This window comes from Ovis canadensis, chromosome 6 (assembly GCF_042477335.2).
Source record: "Ovis canadensis isolate MfBH-ARS-UI-01 breed Bighorn chromosome 6, ARS-UI_OviCan_v2, whole genome shotgun sequence".
Taxonomy (NCBI): domain Eukaryota; kingdom Metazoa; phylum Chordata; class Mammalia; order Artiodactyla; family Bovidae; genus Ovis; species Ovis canadensis.
The window spans coordinates 108125848-108145880 of record NC_091250.1 but is presented as its reverse complement, the minus strand read 5'-3'; the positions used below and the strand labels follow the sequence as shown (position 1 = coordinate 108145880).

Genomic DNA, 20033 nt, shown 5'->3' with positions numbered 1-20033 from the left:
CTCAGATCACTCCAAAATGTTCTTCTTTTGCTTGCGTAAATGGAAAGTTACTATATATTCCCCTTAAAAATTGTGATTTTTCCAAATGAAGGACATTTCACTTTGCTTGACTCCATCCATACTGACTCACTGACTTTTTTGCCAATGAGTCCAGTAATTACCATTTTGCAAGCATGCCTTGGTTTCCCTCTTTAGCACTTGACTCACATTTTCCATTGTCTGGGTGGAGATTCCTTCTTCAACTCCAATTTCTACTAAGGATATTCTTGCCAACCTCTCAGGACCTGCTCAATATATTCTTTACTCAATGAAACTTCTCTTATTCTTCAGTTCAGTTCAGTTCAGTTGCTCAGTTGTGTCTGACTCTTCGTGACCCCGTGAATCGCAGCACACCAGGCCTCCCTGTCCATCACCAACTCCCGGAGTTCACTCAAACTCATGTCCATCGAGTCGGTGATGCCATCCAGCCATCTCATCCTCTGTCGTCCCCTTCTCCTCCTGCCCTCAATCCCTCCCAGCATCAGAGTCTTTTCCAATGAGTCAACTCTTCCCATGAGGTGGCCAAAGTACTGGAGTTTCAGCTTCAGCATCATTCCTTCCAAAGAAATCCCAGGGCTGATCTCCTTTAGGATGGGCTAGTTGGATCTCCTTGCAGTCCAAGGGACTCTCAAGAGTCTTCTCCAACACCACAGTTCAAAAGCATCAAGTCTTCAGCACTCAGCTTTCTTTTCAGTCCAACTCTCACATCCATACATGACCACAGGAAAAACCATAGCCTTGACTAGATGGACCTTAGTCGGCAAAGTAATGTCTCTGCTTTTGAATATACTATCTAGGTTGGTCATAACTTTTCTTCCAAGGAGTAAGCGTCTTTTAATTTCATGGCTGCAGTCACCATCTGCAGTGATTCTGGAGCCCCCCAAAATAAAGTCTGACACTGTTTCCACTGTTTTACCATCCATTTCCCATGAAGTGATGTGACCAGATGCCATGATCTTCATTTTCTGAATGTTGAGCTTTAAGCCAACTTTTTCACTCTCCTCTTTCACTTTCATCAAGAGGCTTTTTAGTTCCTCTTCACTTTCTGCCATAAGAGTGGAGTCATCTGCATATCTGAGGTGATTGATATTTCTCCTGGCAATCTTGATTCCAGCTTGTGCTTCATCCAGCCCAGTGTTTCTCATGATGCACTCTGCACATAAGTTAAATAAGCAGGGTAACAATATACAGCCTTGACATACTCTCTTTCCTATTTGGAACCAGTCTGTTGTTCCATGTCCAGTTCTAACTGTTGCTTCCTGACCTGCATACAGGTTTCTTGAGAGGCAGGTCAGGTGGTCTGGTATTCCCATCTCTTTCAGAATTTTCCACAGTTTATTGCGATCCACACAGTCAAAGGCTTTGGCATAGTCAGTAAAGAAGAAATAGATGTTTTTCTGGAAATTTCTTGCTTTTTCCATGATCCAGCGGATGTTGGCAATTTGATCTCTTATTCTTAACCAAAAGCAATTTCTCCATCCTCTGAATGTTCAAAAATACAGCATTGAATCATCTTCTATAGCTCTTATCACATTTTACCTTGAACAGAGCCACTGGTGTCATTAAACAAAAATCTCCCCTCTCAGATTAGGTGTGTTAGGAAAAGGGATTACAACTCCTTCATCTCAGATGCCCAAGGTGCATGGCACATGCTGGTATTGGGTGAATTAATGCTTCCAGTTCATTATACCCATGCCCATCACCTTGTTTTTATGAGTCCATGTTGGTTTTGTTCTCTTCGTTTATGTTAAGCCCTAGTCTCTTAAAACCTTTCCCCAACCTGTCTAGCCTTCCCCCCAACTCTTGGAATTTATAGACTAAATTTTTGGTACTTATACACAGCTTGGAAACATTATTTGTTTTAATACAGAGTGTATGCTCTGTATTATATCTACTCCCGGAGCTAGTATCTCTCTGGATGATGCTATTACTGATATTAATAACCTTTTTCACTTAACAAACACTATGTCTCTCTGCTGAGTGCTTCACATACCTTATCACATCCCCTACAGAACTCAAGGGTTGCCTGACTCTGTTTCTTAGCTGTAACAGCCTTCTCTAGTGTAATATACTCCAGGGTTCTGACAACTAGATGGACAGTAAGATTCTAAAAGGCAGGGACCACATCCTTCTTATTCATGTCTGTTGCAGGGCATGGTAGGGAATGCATGCGTGCATGCTCAATTGCTTCAGTCCAGTCTCGTGTGACTCTTTGCAACATATGACTGTAGCCCGCCAGGCTCCTCTGTCCACGGGATTCTTCAGGCAAAATTACTGGAGTGGGTTGCCATTGCTCCCCTCCAGGGATCTTCCCAACCCAAGGCTCAAACTGGAGTTTCCTGCATCCCCTGCATTACAGATAGATTCTTTACACTGAGCAACCAGGGAAGCCTCATGGTAGAGAATAAATCCTCAATAAATGTTCCATCAGAGTTTTGGAACTATAGTGAGTTAACAAAACAGTGCTTTAAAATTTGTTTTTTAAAAAATACCAGTGGAAATTTCATATTACTAATTATCAAGTGAGAACACTTCCTCTATCAGTTCATTAAATGGATGAGTTTTAGGCAAAAGAATGAAAGCCAATACTAAGCATCTTGTCTTTAAGCTTCCCTCCAGCTCCCTGCCGGCACCCGGCCTTGTTTATATCTGGTCTATATTCACATTTGTGTCTGAAGGGAGCATTGGTCTCCTCTTCATGAGCTGGAATGAATGAAAAGATCTGATGGGAACTTAAAAGCTCCCCCACAGGAAACTGTCCGAGCCGTGATTTACATCCTGGTTTTCTTATTAACTAACTGCCAGGCTTCAGAAAACTGGAGCCAACCCAAATGGGGACCCTGGCAGCTGGCATGAAGCGTGAGACCAGAAACCAGCGAGTCACAGTTGCTAGAGGGTGGAGGGAAAGGGGAGGATGGGAAGGACAGAAGGACATGGCTTCTGGAAATTTACGGGTGCTCCTGGTAAGGAGGATGTTTCCTCGTGATTAGAGGACAACTCACGCCTTTGATCCCCATGTTAGGGGGAGAGTCAGAAAGGCCAGCCTGCTAAGTGTTTAAGAGCTGGATTTGCTTTCTTCCTCACCAGGGCTTCCCTGGCGGCCCAGTTGATAAAGAATCTGCTGCCGGTGCAGGAGATGCAAAAGACACAGGTTCAATCCTTGGGTCAGGAAGGTCTCCTGAAAAAGGAAACAGCAACCTGACTAAGACACTAACAATCAATCACCTATCTTAGAATGTGTAGGAGAGAAGAAAAGATAAACGACCTAGAGCAATGTAAACAAGGGATGACTGTTCATGGAAAACAGCTATCTTTCACATTACCTAAGAAACACTTGAAAATTTTGACTTCCTGACATACCAGGTAATGCAGACATCATATAGAACCAGAAGACTCCACCTTTTCAATTCCGGTTTAAAAATAACAGTGGTGATGGTGGTTTAGTCGCTAAGTTGTGTCCGACTCTTGCGACCACATGCACTGTCCTGCCAGGCTCCTTTGTCCATGGAATTCTCCAGGCAAGAATACTGGAGTGCTTCGCCATTTCCTTCTCCAGGGGATCTTCCTGACCCGGGGATCAAACTCATATCTCCTGCATTACAGGTGGATTCTTTACCACTGAGGAACCAGGGAAGCCAGAAAACAATAGTAAAAGGGAGAGATGGGAGCTGTCCCTCCACGGGTACAGAGTTCCAGTTTTGCAAGATGACGTTCTGGAGAATTGCTGCACAATAATATGAATATACTTAACTACTGAACTGTACATAATGGATGAGGTGGTACATTTTTAAAAGTATATTTATTTTTATTTATTTTATTTATTTTCACTTATTTGGCTCTACCAGATCTTAGTTGCAGCATGCAAACTCTTAGTTGCGGCATGTGGGATCTAGTTCCCCAACCAGGGATCAAACCCAGGCCCCCTGCACTAGGAGCCACGGGACCACCAGGGAAGTCCCAAGATGGTAAATTTGATGTCATGTTTTTTTTAACCACAACTAAAAATCTTTGAAAACTTAAAAAAAAAAAAAAAAAAAAGAACAAAAAGGAAAAAGAACACAACCAAATATATTGCAAAGAGGAAAATAAATTACAGCTCCTTTGGCTGTCTTATCCCCCTTTTTTTCTCTTAGCAAGTTGCCTGATGAGTGAAAGTCGCTCAGTCATGTCTGACTCTTTGTGACCCCATGGACCCCATGGAATTCTCCAGGCCAGAATACTGGAGTGGGTAGTCTTTCCCTTCTCCAGGGGATCTTCCCAACCCAGGGATCAAACCCAGGTGTCCTGCATTGTAGGTGGATTATTTACCAACTGAGCTATCAGGGAAGCCTTGTAGTTATACACAAATATTCTTTCTCTTTATGTGGACAAAAGTGGGAGGGGGAAGAGAAAGACATAGGCATTTGCAGAAACAGAGGTCTTCCTCTGCCTTTGGAGAATATCTCTTTTTGAACCACTGGCCAATAGGATAGTTTAAAAATTACATTATGTGTAATAGGGGGTGGCAAAGAAGCTTTTAAAGTCCAAAGAACAGATGACATTAAGTCTTTACTCAACATGCTAAGTTGCTTCAGTTGTGTCTCTTTGCTACTCCACGGACTGTAGCCCACCAGGCTCCTCTGTCCATGGGATTTTCCAGGCAAGAATACTGGAGTGGGTTGCCATTTCCCACTCCAGGGGATCTTCCTGACCCAGGAATCAAACCTACATCTCTTGTCTCCTGCATTGGCAGGGGGGTTCTTTATCACTAGCACCACCTGGGAAGCCCAGTCTCCATCAGACTTTGTTTTAGAATCAAGTCCTTACTACTCAATTCCCGGACAAAAGTCTGATGGAAACTCATAGAGCTAACAATTAAGGACAGACAGGCTAACAGGAAAAGTAAGGAATCGAAATTTCTTCCTTTCTCGATTCTTATTCCTATCCCCCAACACATCCCCCCTCCCCCATTTTTTTTCCTCTTTCTTATCCAGTTGGGAGGCTAAGCTGTTTATATTTACTGCTTTGACTTTGGGAACAGACTGTTTTTGAATCTGGCTTGGTTTACAGTTTTTTTTTTTCCTTTTGGAGATGGGTGTTTGTTGATCAAAGCGACAAACAACAATGTTGTTTTAATTTATGCTTCCTTTAGTTCTGCAAATTTGGGGAGGAGGGCTTTTTTATAAGAGGTAATGAGGCAGAATCTTCTTAATGGCAAGGATATTTTCTCACCAAATTAAAACCCGTGTATGCTTAAAAAAATAATGAAATAAAAGTAGCTTTTCTTTAGAGAGTAAATAAATCTTAAGGCAGGAAATTTCCCACACAGTTTGAGCTTGCTGTTCCTATCAATACATGCTGGGGAAGGGGATAAACAGGACATTTTCTTTTCCTTTTTTGTTCCCAACTTGAAGTAACAGAATGATTTACAGTAAGAAGAGTCTGATCAAAACATTTAAGTTGTAATGCCAGAGAGGATTAAAGAGAAGGGTCAGTGGGGAGAACAGTTAGGAAGTGGAGTGGATGGGCCTTGTTAATTTTGTGTGGACCCTTCTTTAAAATCTCTTTCCTGACATGAGCAGCCATGTTTCTTTGCATCCTGCCCATAATAAATCTATTTGACTCAATACAAAATATCTAAGTTACTTTCCAAATTGTTCAGTCGCTAAGACGTGTCCAGCTCTTTGTGATCCCATGGACTATAGCTAGCCAGGCTTTCCTGGCTAACTTTTTGAAAGTGTATAAATCAGGGATTTTTAGAGAATCCACAGAGTCTTGCAACCACTGCCACAATCCAGTTTTAGGATATCTTCATCACCTCAGAAAGTTCCCTTATGCCTAATCCCTGCTCTCACCCCCAATGTCAGGCGTCTGTTGTTTGTCTCTATAGATTTGCCTTTTCTAAATATTTCAAATAAATGGAATCATACAGTATGTAATTTTTTATGCCTGGTTTCTTTCTCTTATCATAATGTGTCTGAAGTTCTGCTAAAGAATCTGTATATGAGTCTTTGAGTGGACAGACAGAGGCTCTGTTAGTTTGGATTAAATGTAGGAGGTGGTAAGAAAAATCAAGAGTTCAAGGAAGACACCCAGATTTCAGGCTTAAGCAACTGGTTGGATGATGACATAATTCACTGAAATGGGGAAGGTGCCTCGGTACCTCATATAAGTGGAAAGTGAAAAGTGAAAGTGTTAGTCGTTCAGTTGTGTCCAGCTCTTTGCACTCCCATGGAAGTGGAATCATACAGTATTTGTTCTATTTGTGCCTGGCTTACTTCACCGAGCATAATGTCAAGTTATGCGTACATACTACGTTTTACTTATCCATTCATCTGCTGATAGACACTTGCTTGAGTGGCTTCTACCTTTGGCTACTGTAAATAATACCCCTACAAATGTGGGTGTACACATATCTCTTCCAGTCCCTGCTTGTTTGGCATTTACTTTCAAAAAATTTTAAGATAAAAGAGTTGGAAGATCTTTGCCATACTGAATCAGGTGGGAAGTGGGCAGGGTACAGCCTTCAAAAGAATAACATAGCCCTGGCTTCCATGGTGGCTTAGTGGTAAGGAATCTGTCTGCCATTGCAGGAGACGTAGGTTCGATCCCCACTCTGGAAAGATCCCACATGCTGAGGAGCAACTAAGCCCACAATTACTGAGACTGTGCTCTAGGGCCCAAGATCTGCAGCTACTGAAGCCCGAGTGCTCTAGAGCCCACGCTCTGAAATGACAGAAGTCACTGCAATGAGAAGCCTGCAGCCCGCAACTAGAGTAGACCCTGCTCACCACAACTAGAGAAAGCCTGTGTGCATCAGTGAAGACTCATCACAGCCAAACAAACAAACAAACAACAAAAAAGAAGGACATAGCCTGAAGAAAAACAACATAAACTGGAAAAAATCAGCTAGGTCCAAGATGGCAGACGAGTTGACTTCCAATAAACCTTGAGCCTCGGTACGAGCTCATTGTAACATGCCAGCAAAGCTAAATGACACACCCCCAGGCTCCATGACAATTCCAAGGCCAACAGTAAAGATGAAAGAGTGAGAAGTGGCCCAATTCCTGGAAATCTCCACCCCTTCTCCCAAAGAGCTGGAATATTCCTCCCACTCATTAGCCTGTGAAATTACCCACTCCTATAAAAACTGACAACCCCATATCCTGGTGCCACTCGTACTTTCTAAGATGTCCCACACTCTGGATTGTTTCTAAATTAATCCACTTTTTATCCATCCCTTTGTCTCTCACTGAATTCTTTCTTCGATGAGACATCAAGAACCTGAGCCTTATTAAGCCCTGAGACCAGGTCTGTGATCTCAGTTAAAAGACAGTGGGTTCAAGTCCCATTCTGGGTTATACCTTTTCAATACTTTAACCCAGGAAAGCTGTAATAATGCATCATCACTTGAATCATAGGTGTTCATGTGATCAGGTTAAGATCGTAATTACAAATACCACCTGCACTGAGTGAGGCCAAAACTTTCTCCAGCTTTAAGAGATACTGAGTTTCACTGGACTTTTCTTAAACTCTAGACCTAAAATTCAGCAAACTGTTCTTTTTTCCTTTTGGAGGATTTTGATGATACCACCTTGAATCAATCAAAACTTGAGGCTCAAGTTCCTTACAAAATTTTTCCGATAATCTATGAGGTCCTGTGCTCAGTTGTGTCCGACTCTTCATGACCCCATGGACTGTAGCCCACCAGGCTCCTCTGTCCATGGGATTTCTCAGGCAAGAATACTGGAGTAGGTTGCCATTTCCTTCTCCAGGGGATCCTCCCAACCCAGGGATGGAACCCATGTCCTCCTGAATCTCCTGCACTGGCAGGTGGATTCTTTACCACTGAGTCACTTGGGAAATGTGGGGTCCTGAAAGTGACCGGGTTCTCTTTGCTTCTGTGATGAAAGTATTCACTGGGCACTTCATAAAGTGCTGAAAGTTTTCTGTGGTTCATCAGGTCAGACCGGTCTGCAATGAGACTCTTGAATTTACCGAGACAGCACTTATCAGGGAATGAAGTTATGACATGGGGTCAGGATGTCACACCTGATGGCAGAGAGAGAGATTAGACACACACCAGCAAACTGCAGGGAGAGGTTTTGAAGGAAGGGGTAAACACAGTCCTAGCTGCACTAACTTGCATTTTACTCTCAAAAACACCATTGTTCTCCGCATACAAACAGAGCATGCAGCTCTTGGAAAATAACAGAACGGGGCAATGTTTTCATTCTACCTAGCTCATGAGAGTGCTGAGAATTGCCAGGAAGTTTCACTTTCATGCATTGGAGAAGAAAATGACAACCCACTCCAGTATTCTTGCCTGGAGAATCCCAGAGACAGAGGAGCCTAGTGGGCTGCTGTCTATGGGGTCGCACAGAGTCGGACACGACTAAAGCGACTTAGCAGCAGCAGCAGCAGCAGCAAGTTAATAAAATCAGCAAGCTTAGATAGCCACGAACATCAGAAAACACCATTCTAATTGTGAGAGATGTGGCAAAAAGCAGCGAAATCCACAGAACAGTCCAGCATGCCAGGAAAGGAGTCAATCTCACCATTGCTGGAGGGAAAACCACATGGGCCTGCGCCTTGGGAACATGCTCCCTGCAATGGCTGTTCCTTCTGTTCGATTCCAAGCTCTAAGCCCAGGGTGCAGAGGGAAAGCCACAACTTCCTGGAACACTTTCCAGAATGCCCCACCCTCCACTGGAATGGAAGGTGGGACAAGAAATTAAACACAGGGTATCAGTGGCAGGGAGATAAGAGATTAAAAAAGAAAACAACACTAAAACCTGTACCATAGCCAGGCCACACACATCAATTAAGTGCCTCATAGGCAGAGCTGTAGCCACTTGCAGATTTGGGGGTTCTGATGTGAAGAGCCAGCTCACTGAAAAAGACCCTGATCCTGGAAAAGACTGAAGGCAAAAGGGGGGTGGCAGAGGATGAGATGGTTGGATGGCATCACCAACTCAATGGACATGAGTTTAAGTAAGCTCCAGGAGATGATGAAGGTCAGAGCAGCAGTCGATAGGGTCTCAAAGAGTCAGACACGACTGAGCGACTGAACAACAACACTAATATAAGGCCCGTGGGCAGAGGTTCATTTTCACGCAAAGCCCTCAGAGGTCTTGTTATACAGGCAGTAAATCTATCCTGCCTACCTTTGGATGGCATGGTCAGCTGTGGACTCCCAGGGGAGAACTGCAGAAACCCAGGCCCTTCTTTAGGAGGGGGGATCATTCCCTCTGAATCAGTTAATTCTCACTCTAGACTGTACCTGCAAACCTCTTGGGAGGCTTATAAAACCAGAGGGCCAGGACCAACCCCAAACCAATGAGTCAGAATTTGGGGTGATGATCCCATAGTTAGTTTTAAAGGATCCACAGATGATTCGTATGTGCAGCTAAGGAATCACAGCCATCAGTCAACTTGGGCTTCTAGCTGCATAAACTCAAGAGGAATGATCAATCAACAATGTATTGCATACATTTCATAAGGTGAAACAGAGGTTCCTCTCAGGAAATACAACTTAGGAAGCTCTATTTGTTAGCTAGGGTTGCCATAAAAAATACTTGTCTTAAGTAACAGAAATGAATATTCTCAGTTCTGGGCGCTAGAGGTTCAAGAATAAGATGTCAACATGTTTGTTTTCTCCTGGGGCCTCTCTCCTTAGCTTGCAGGAGGCCACCTTTTCATTGCGTCTCGTGTGGTCTTTCCTCTGTGTGTATCCCTCAGTGCTTCTTTGCATGTCCAAGTTTCTTCTTATAAGGACAGGAGTCAGGTTGGATTTGGGCTCACCTTAACGGTATCATTTTAACTTAAGCATATATTTAAAGGCCCTATTGCCAAATATAGTCACATTCTGAGATATTGGGGGTTAGGACTTCAATATATGAATTTGGAGGGTAGAGGGGTGGAGCCACAATTCAGTCCATAACATAAGTTCTTCAGATGACAAGGTGGCTATCCTAAATAAATTCTTTGACTTCACAAATACCAAATGTTTCATTTACTTAAGAAGTCAAAATCTACTGATGACTAAGCAAACGCATTAAGAAAAGAGTAATTTTTGAAATTATGTGTATGCTGAGCATCCCACATGGCAACTAAGGGCTTACAGAGAAAACACTCTTTTAAATGGCCAGAATTAATGCCAGGAAGTAGCTCATCTATTTTAAAATCTGGCTCATTATTTTCAACTGCTAGGACATAAGTGCCAGACGTATTTGGTATGTGTAACCCAGGTAAGAAATTGTTTGAACAGTCTGACAAGGTGTCTCAGAATGGCAGCTTGGGTGAAACAGGTGTCATGACTCTGGTTCCTGTAGAACCGAGAAGGCAAATGGACTAAGCTGAACCTGGGGGATTGGAGTGCCTAGAAGGCTCATGCCCTGTCTCAAGGGCCTTGGAGAAAGTGGGCTCACTGTTCCTTGAGCTCCACCTTCTAAAAAAAATAAAGGACATCTGGATTTTTCACATGGAAATTTCCAGTTTTCAATGTTGAAAATGAATTCGAGTAAAAAAGCACCACCATTCTGTGGGCCAAATAAAACATAGCTTAGGAGAGTCTGGGCTACTTTGCTTTTGGTGTAAAGCCATAGGGTGACCAGGTTCTAGTCTTGCCTTGGAAGCTGTGTGACTCTGCCATCAGTTCATCTGGAATTCATCTTGAAAAATATGAGATGCCTTATGAGAGTTTCATGGAAGTCAGGTACACAATTCTTTCATTCTCTGTTGGAAGAAATGCAGAGTCCCCAAGTCCAAAAAAGATTTCAAGCACGGACTCAAGAACTCCTAAGGCCCTAGCATCTGAATAGAAGCAGGTCAATTTCACTGGCTCCTTCCCTCCTTCAATTAGTTTCAAGCCAATTGAAGATAACCTTTCCTGGAATGGATTTAGTTAGTTGAAAAGTTTTGATTTGGAACTAATACTATATACCAATATACTAATGCAAATTTAGGGCTTCTCCAGTGGCTCAGACAATAACGAATCTGCCTGCAATGCAGGAGACCTGGGTTCAGTCCCTGGGTCGGGAAGATCCCCTGGAGAAGGAAATAGCAACCCACTCCAGTACTCTTGCCTGGAGAATCCCATGGACAGAGAAGCCTGGAGGGCCACAGTCCATGAAGTTGCAAAGAGTCAGACACAACTGAGCATACATGCATGCAATGCAAATTTATTGAAATAATGCATTATTTAGATAAATACTTTCTAGAATCCCAGAGATTGATGCATATGTGCACGTTAAGTCGCTTCAGTCATGTCTGATTCTCTGCAACTCTATACTGGAGAATACTGAAGCAAGTCGCCATGCCCTCCTCCAGGGATCTTCCCCACCCAGGGATCAAACCTGAATCTTCTATGTCTCCTGCATTGGCAGGCGGGTTCTTTACCACTAGCGCCACCTGCGAAGCCCGTCAGAGATTTATACAGTGACTTAAATCAACAAACCTCAAAGTTCCCTTTCAGGAGAAGATACCCCTTGAGAAGCACGGGGTAACTATCCACTGCGGGATAGTTAACAGAGCTCTACCCAGGAACCTAGGGACATAGCTCTGGGCTCATCTCTGAATAACCAACTCTCTGAATCAATTTCTCTGATCTTCAGTTTGACTATAAAGTTCTTGGGACTTTTCATCCCTAAGATCCATTATTCTAGTTACCAAAATTAAACTATTAATTCTCAATTATGCAACCAGCTATGAGGCCCTAGGAAATGACAAAAATCAACTTGGTTAAATCACTTTAACCTGTGTCTAAGTATTCCAGTCTTATCGTTGCCAGCTAGAGAACTTGATCACGTTGGATAGGTGTCAAAACTCAATGTAGAAGCACTTAGGTGTTTTCAAATGCAGGGAGTTTTATAAATGCATAGAACACAAGTGGCAAGGGATAATTCTTGAAGCCACAGTAAATACAATTCTTTAGGAGGAAAATATTTTTGAAATCCCTGGCTTTAAAAGGAACTGGATAGCTCTTTGGTCTCAGCGGCAGAAGCAAGATGACAAATGGAACATCATTGCTTGGAAAGCATCTGAATAAGATGCACACGCTGTGCCACAGCTGTGGCTCTAAAGCCTACCACCTTCAGAAGTTGACCTGTGGCAAGTGTGGCTACCTTACCAAGCAAAAGAGAAAGTGTAAGTGGAGTGCTAAAGCTAAAGGATGAAATACCACAGAGACTGGTTGAATGAGGCACCTAAAAATTGTATACCGCAGATTCAGGCATGGATTCCATGAAGGAACAACATGTAAACCCAAGCGAGCGGCTGTTGCAGCATTCAGTTCATCCTAAAGATTTCCACGATTAGCCGGGCAATAAATGTTCTGGGGTTTTTTTTGTTTTGTTTTGTTTGTTTTGTTTTTAAGCAACTGGATAATTAAAAATGATGCTGGTTTTAAAATTTCATCATGGACTGCTGTGATAGGCAGAACTCTAAAGATGGTCCCAAGACTTCTGCTCCCTGGTTACTCCGATCAAGTATTAATTTATGTACTACTGGGAAGAGGGTGTGCAGATGCGATTATGTTTCCAAGCTGAATGACCTTAAGATACAGAGATTACTCAGGTGAGTCTGACCCAATCAGATGAGTCTTTTTAAAAGCAGTAAGGAAGACAGAGAGATTTAAACCTAGGGGCATGGAAGTCTAGGGAAGTGGGTGAGGAATCAATGTATTTTGCAAGCTTGAAGATAGAAGGGGCCATGTGAGAAAAAGGTACAGATGAGCTAGCCAGGGGGCTCAGTGGTGAAGAATCTGCCTGCCAGCGTAGGAGATGAAGGAGATACGGGTTGGATCTCCTGGAGTAGGAAATGGCAACCTACTCCACTATCCTTGCCTGGAAAATTCCTTGGACAGAGGAGACTGGAAGGCTATAGTCCATGGAGTTGTAAAGAGTCAGACGCAACTGAGCAACTGAGCACGCACACACTAGGAGCAGAGAACTGCTCTAAATGACAGCCAGTGTGGAAACCATAGGAACTGAACTGAACCAACAATCTGAATGAGTTCGAAAGTGGATTTTTCCAAGAGCCTCCAGATAAGAACCCAGCCCGGGTGATACTTCATTTCAACCTTAAGACCATAAGCATAGAACTCAACTGAGTCATACAGGACTCCTGACCTGTAGAACTATGAGCTAATATATTTGTGCTGCTCTAAGATGCCATGTTTGCAGTAAATTTATTCCACAGCAATAGAAACTAACACATTTGTTGCCAGCAACAAATGTCAAGAAGGTTGTGAAGCAACTGGTACTGTATTGTAGGATGGTGCCATGACTTTGGAAAATAGTATGAAAGTTTCTTATTAGGCAAACCTACATCTACCCTATGATCCAGCATCTCATCTAAGAGAATGAGAACATATGTCTACAAAAGGGCTTGAACACTAACATCCACAGCAGCTTTATTCATAATAACCCCACACTGGATACAGCCCAAATGTCCATCAGCGGGAGGATGGATAAACAGTGAACATAGACAACACCATGGATGAAGTTTAAGAACATTATGTTGAGTAAAAAAATACCATACAAAAGAATACATACTGTGTTATTTAATGTGTAAGCTTTAGAAGAGGCAAATCTAATCTATGGTGAAATAAATCAGAATACTGGATGCTTGGGGGGTGGGGGATGGACTGGGATGGGGCATGGAGTTTATGGGGGTGATGAAAATGGTCTATCTTAACAGGGGTATAGATTACACAGGTATATACATTTATCAGGATTCTGAAAATGGAACTGTAATACTGAAGCATACCTTTCAGCTTGTAAATGATATCTCAATAAAAATATATTGAAAAATAAATTAAAAAATTCAAGCCTGTAATGTTATAGACTGGTTATTATTAAGGTGTTAATTGGTGGATCAGATGGCAAAGAATCTGCCTGCAATGCATGAGAGCCAGGTTCCATCCCTGGGTTGGGAAGATCTGCTGGAGAAGGGAATGGCTACCCACTCCAGCATTCTTGCCTGGAGAATCCCATGAACAGAGGAACCTGGAGGGCTACAGTCCATCCGGTAGCAAAGAGTTGAACATGACTGAGCAACTAACACTAGGTGTATCCATTTAAAAGCACAGGGGGGAAGAATTAATCCAGAGGTGAGGGCATTTGGCCCTCTGAGCAGCTGGATGAAAAACTGTTGGGCAGTGAGGATTATCTTCAGTTCAGTTCAGTTCAGTTGCTCAGTCGTGTCCGATGCTTTGTGACCCCACAGACTGCAGCACATGAGGCCTCCTGAGGACCTCAAACCACTCCAGAGACTCAAATTATCCTGTAAAAACCTACTATAAGTTTATTTTATGTCCAGGTCCAAAATGCTAAAATGAGCTTCCCTGGTGGCTCAGATGGTAAAGAATCTGCCTACAATGCAGGAGACCTGGGTTCAATCCCTGGGTTGGGAAGATCCCCTGGAGGAGGGCATGGCAACACACTCCAGTATTTTTGCCTGGAGAACCCCCATGGACCAGAGGAGCCTGGTGGGCTGCAGTCTGTGGGGGTCGCAAAGAGTTGGACACGACTGAGGGACTAAACACACACAAACAGCGTAGATGCCAACGGGGCTGCAGCGACCCAAACAGGAAGGTCTCTGAAGGGAGCTGAGAGCGCAGGGACAAGTGGGACTCCCGTATGAGGGAGGTGGAGCTTCCAGCTCTCAGATCTGATGGCCAAGGGTCAGCAACCCACAGGGGTGGCCTCCATGTGACAGCCAGCACTCTGACCTCGAAGGCCTCCGGGGATATTGCTGCACACCTGCATTCCTGGTCTCTTTAGTATTAACACACTGGGGAATACACAATATGTTGTGATGGGCTGCTACAGGTCTTCTTTTTATTGAATTATAGTTGATGGATCAATATAATATTGTATAAGTAACAAGTGAACAATGTAGCGATTCAAAATTTTAAAAGGTTATACTCCTACAGTTATTATAAAATATTGGCTATATTCCCCATGTTGTACAATATATCCATGCAGCTTATTTTATACTTAATTGTTTCTACTTCTTAATCCCCTACTTTCTATACTGCCCTTCCTCCCTTCCCTCTTCTCACCAGTAACTGCTAGTTTGTTCTCTGTATCCGTGTAAACTCATCTTTTTTAGTTGGTGGAGAGGCTTCTCAAAGCTCATAGAAATGTCACTGGATTCTTCAGACTTACACTTTGGTACTTGGGAAGGAACTTTAAACAGAGCCAACAATTGTAGGCTAAAATTTTCTCAGTTTGACTGACATGGATTTAAACCAAAATTGCCAACATGAGAAACTGTGTTTTAAAATGTGGGCTGCACTTTTTCTAAGGAGCTCTAATGGTTATACAGTGGTGTGTGTGTGTGTGTGCATGTGTGTGTGTGCGCGTGTGTGTGTGTGTGTGGAGGGGGGAGTGTAAAGTAGTAGAGCCACTTGATTGGCAAAGTGTCTTCGATCTGTTGGATTCTGTCCTTAAAAAGTTCCACGGGTATGTGGGAAGTGATTGGTACTCAGCCCTGTCCAGAGGGGAAATCAGTAAGGTCACATGGGGAAGCTGTGCTAGGGAGAGGAGAGGTAAGCTAAAGGATGGGCCTTGAGAATTTACAATGAGAGTTAATATGAGACCAGTTAGTAAGAGTGGGCACTGGAATCAAATTTTCAGGTAGTCAATTGGAAAAGGAAGCATGGAATTTCAATGATATTCTTTCTTAGGTGAGTCTTTCATTTGTTTGTTTAATCATAACAATGATTTGGAAAAACTTTACTAGTGAGTCAGTGATGGTTTTGGCTACATATACCATAAATCAGGACTTCCCAGGTGGCACTACTTGTAAAGAATCTGCCTGCCAATGCAGGAGACCCAAGAGATATGGGTTCAATCCTGGGGTCAGGAAAATCTCCTGGAGGAAGGCATGGCAACCCACTCCAGTATTCTTGCCTGGAGAATCCCATGGACAGAGGAGCCTGGTGGGCTACAGCCCATAGGGTCACAAAGAGTCAAAAATGACTAAAGCGACTGAGCACGCACACACTATAAACTAGTTACAATGCCCTAATAATTTCTTAAAAAAGTTTTACCAGGAAATGATGCAAAGTGACATGGAATCCACAGGTTTTGTTCTTTTATATAAGTTTTAGGTATCTGACTTGTCAGTTTTGCAACCTGATTGATTTTGATACTAAGCAGTATTTGATATTTTGGCTTTGAGTGGAGCTGAGACTATTCATTTTTCCATCCAAAGGTGCCAACATTGGCCATTTACTTGGATCCTACCAGTTATGTGTGCATGCGTGTGCACACACACACACACACACACACACACACGGGTTAGAAGGGGTTCCTGCAGGAACGCTTACTAAACTCTCACCACACAGTTAGAATTCATTGTTCCTAGCTTGTGTCTCTCACTTGAAAATGAGGTCTTTGGGTGAATGCAATGGTTTGTCTTCTTCATCCTTTATTCTTAATACCTAACAGAGTATCTGACACATAGTTGATGGAAGTATTTTTAGTCTTGCTATTTCCTGTTATGTTCTCTATGGAGATGAAAAAACAGCCCTGGTTTTTCTTTTTCTACATGAAGACAGTCATGGCTCAATCTCAAATCCAGCCACATAACCTTTCCTTGGCTTTTCTGTCTTTAGACCCTGCCCCCCCCCACCCCCCCAGCAAGGTTCTTTCAGAAATGAAGCAAGAGTTTCTGAACAACCTGGTGAATTCCAATTAGGGCAGGGAACACAAGTCACCAATGCTTGGGGTTTGAACACCTGACATTTTGGTGGCCAGCTTCCCTCCTCCACAGTCTGGTGGGTGCCAAGCCCACATGATGTGAACTTTCCTAATTGTCACAACTGTTGTGTGACTGTGGGGATATATTATCAAGTATGAGGAAAAGCCTTTGGTCACTACAAAACAGGTTATCAGTTTCACTTCATGTAGAAAAGGTTCAGAGGTGAAGGGAGATATCTGAATCGCAAACCAATGGTTTCCCAACAACCCCACGAATGTACTAAAGTCTACAAAAATAGGACCGATTCCAGGACTGCCCCATGTGACCACAAGAAAAGACCCAGGTGGCCACAATCTGAGAACGCGAGTCCTTGGAAAGGGTCCTGAAACCAGTACAGTCTGCAGGGGACCAGGTGTGACTCGGTCTTGACCTACTTGTCAGGCTTGGCGACAGTCTGTTCTCTGTGTTTTGTGTGTATCAGGAAACCCAATAGTTACAGAGCTGAGAAACAGGCTTCCTCTATAATTAGTGCAACAGGCCAATGGATGTCACTGTTGCACCATGGAAACAGAATCTCAACCCTGATGGGACTTGGAGCAGCCTTGCACTCACTGCTTGGTTACTTTAACAGAGCAGAGAGCACCTTGAACCAAAGGGAAAGGACTTCAAGTGGATGGCCAGATGTTGTGATTTATACATATATGTGATCATTCAGATCTTCACTTGCAGTTCCTGGCTCACAGCTCCCAAACTCTTGGAATTTCCTGATAGGAGCTTACAGGTGTCTCTTATTAGGTTAATGAGGTCTGGTTGCCAATGCAGACAACCTTGTGATGAGAGGGTTGGAACTTTCAGTCCCAGGCCTAGACCCAGAGGGCCTGGAGGTTGACTTCAATCACCAATGGCCAGTGGTTTAGTCAACTGGGCCTATCCAATAAAGCCTCCATAGAACAGGATGCATGTGCATGTGTGTGTGGTTGGGGGTCGGGGACATTTCAGAGAGCTTCAGGCTGGGCCTGAGCGTGGGCCGTGGGGAGGGTGGAGCACCTGGAGAGGGGATGGAAGCACATAACCTCTCCCTGTAGCTTGCCCTGCGTGTCTCTTCCATCCAGTTGTCCTGAGTTACAGTCTTTCACAATAAACCAGTGATCTAACAAGTGAAATGTTTTTCTGAGTTCTGTGAGCCACTCTAGCAAATTCACTGAGCCCAAAGAGGGGTCCGGGGGCAATGCAGGAGACCCCAGTTGAACCCCTGGGTTGGGAAGATCCCCTGGGGAAGGGAATGGCAACCCTTTCCAGTATTCTTGCCAGAAAATCCCATGGACAGAGGAGCCTGGCAGACTACAGTCCTTGGGGTCGCAAAGAGTCCAACATGTCTGAGAGACTAACACACAGGTAACAACCTGGACTTGTGATTGTCATTCTTGAGTGGGAAGGGATCACTACAACCTCCAATTTGTGGTGTATAGGTCAGAAGCACAGGTAACCAGGTGGGCTACACCTAGTTCTGAAGTGTGTGTGTTTGTGTAGAAATGAACCCTTAATCTACGGAATTTGATGCCATCTCTGTGTAGTGTCAGAATTGAGTGGAATTCTCAGACTTCCTGCTGGTGACAAGGAATTGCTTCTTGGGGTGGAGAAATCCCCACCACACACACACGCACATACTGGAATTGGGTTCAGAATGCCAAAAAAGATGGTAATATTCCAGTTTTAATTTTTAGAGCTAGTAATGAGCAGGTACATTTGGGTTAAGGCAAAACATTCAAATTAAGGCAAATAGCTTTGAACAGAGTAGGGACCTATGGATGAATGTGTCTGTCACCGACCTATCGGGGGAAAAGCTGAAAAAATGAATCAAACCAAGTCCTTGGACTTCAAATATTGGGTTTCTTCCACTCCACATGACTGCATTTCACAAACAATGTGCAAAATTATTTTTAAAATATATATGCTGATACTTAGAGTGAGACCTCTCATCATATCAATGGCCTGGCATAAATATTTTGGAAGGAATTTCTAATCCTCAACCTGAATAATGAAAGCCTCCTTGTTTTCCAATGACCCGAGAGAGAGAAATCCCAGTGGCATTTCCTGGCAGTTCTTAATGTCTTTAGAGCTGTCACAGGTCATAGGCTATAATCATTCTGGGGTTTTCTGATGAGGAGACCTGTCACTGCTGTCAGGCAGGCTTAACTGGCCTTTGGGGACACTTTCTTAAAATATAAGTAAATTGGGCAACTAATCCTACACTTCTGTGTCTTGGTTCTTCTAGGAGCCTTGAAGTCTAGATTTGGAGAAAGAAAGGTTAGGGGAGCAATCCTGGAGAAAAGTGACACAGGAATTTCTTTGTGTTTATTTTAAAGACATCTATACCGCTCAATATTTAGCCCGGTAACCATCACCCCCATTATCTGGCTCATAGTCATTCTTGGTCTTGGGCACATTTAATATTTTCGGATAGAAATGATGGGAGATCATCTTATTGACCCAGAATTTATACATATATTCACATACTATATTATATTATTATATATTTAGTGATTTAATTTATATAGTTAATGATTACACATTTATAATTATAAATGTATTATATATATATAAATTGCCAAATCATTTAACAAGCATGAGTTATACTCATGTCCCTGGCCATGAATCTGAAGAGACTGACAATGGACTATGGGCCCAAGACTTCACTTGTAGGTGCCAGGAATCTGAGATGAAAGCTGCCACTTAGGTGGGTGCCACTTGCATGTAATACTTGGTAGGCTGTTTCTTTTTCCCTTAAACAATTTGGAATGCCCGAAAATGATACACAGACATTGGTTTAATTTTCAATGACATCAGTCACTTCTCTATTTAGTAAGTACTTTGGCCACCTCATACGAAGAGTTGACTCATTGGAAAAGACTCTGATGCTGGGAGGGATTGGAGGCAGGAGGAGAAGGGGACGACCGAGGATGAGATGGCTGGATGGCATCACTGACTTGATGGATGTGAGTCTGAGTGAACTCCAGGAGTTGGTGATGGACAGGGAGGCCTGGCATGCTGCGATTCATGGGGTCGCAAAGAGTCGGACACGACTGAGCGACTGAACTGAACTGAACTGAACTGAAGCACCCACTAAGCATAAAAGCCAATGGTAACAAAGTTCACTTCTTTCTGACTGAAGTCATTTTCACCAGTTTAATCCACACTTAGCCAAAGCCACACAGCAGGACAAAGCAGAAGTTAAGACAGCCAAACAGAGCTCAGGTCACTAGCTGTGTGACTTTGGGTTAACAACTTTCCTCCTCTGGGTT

At 43.2% G+C, this 20033-nt stretch overlaps 1 protein-coding gene and 1 pseudogene across 2 annotated transcripts in view; one reads left to right on the top strand and one right to left on the bottom strand.

Moving 5' to 3' along the window:
- Positions 1-20033, bottom strand: part of SHROOM3 (shroom family member 3) — a 330073-nt gene that overhangs the window by 86467 nt on the left and 223573 nt on the right. The gene's annotated exons all lie outside the window — the stretch shown is intronic.
- Positions 12027-12320, top strand: LOC138442663 (large ribosomal subunit protein eL37 pseudogene; annotated as a pseudogene).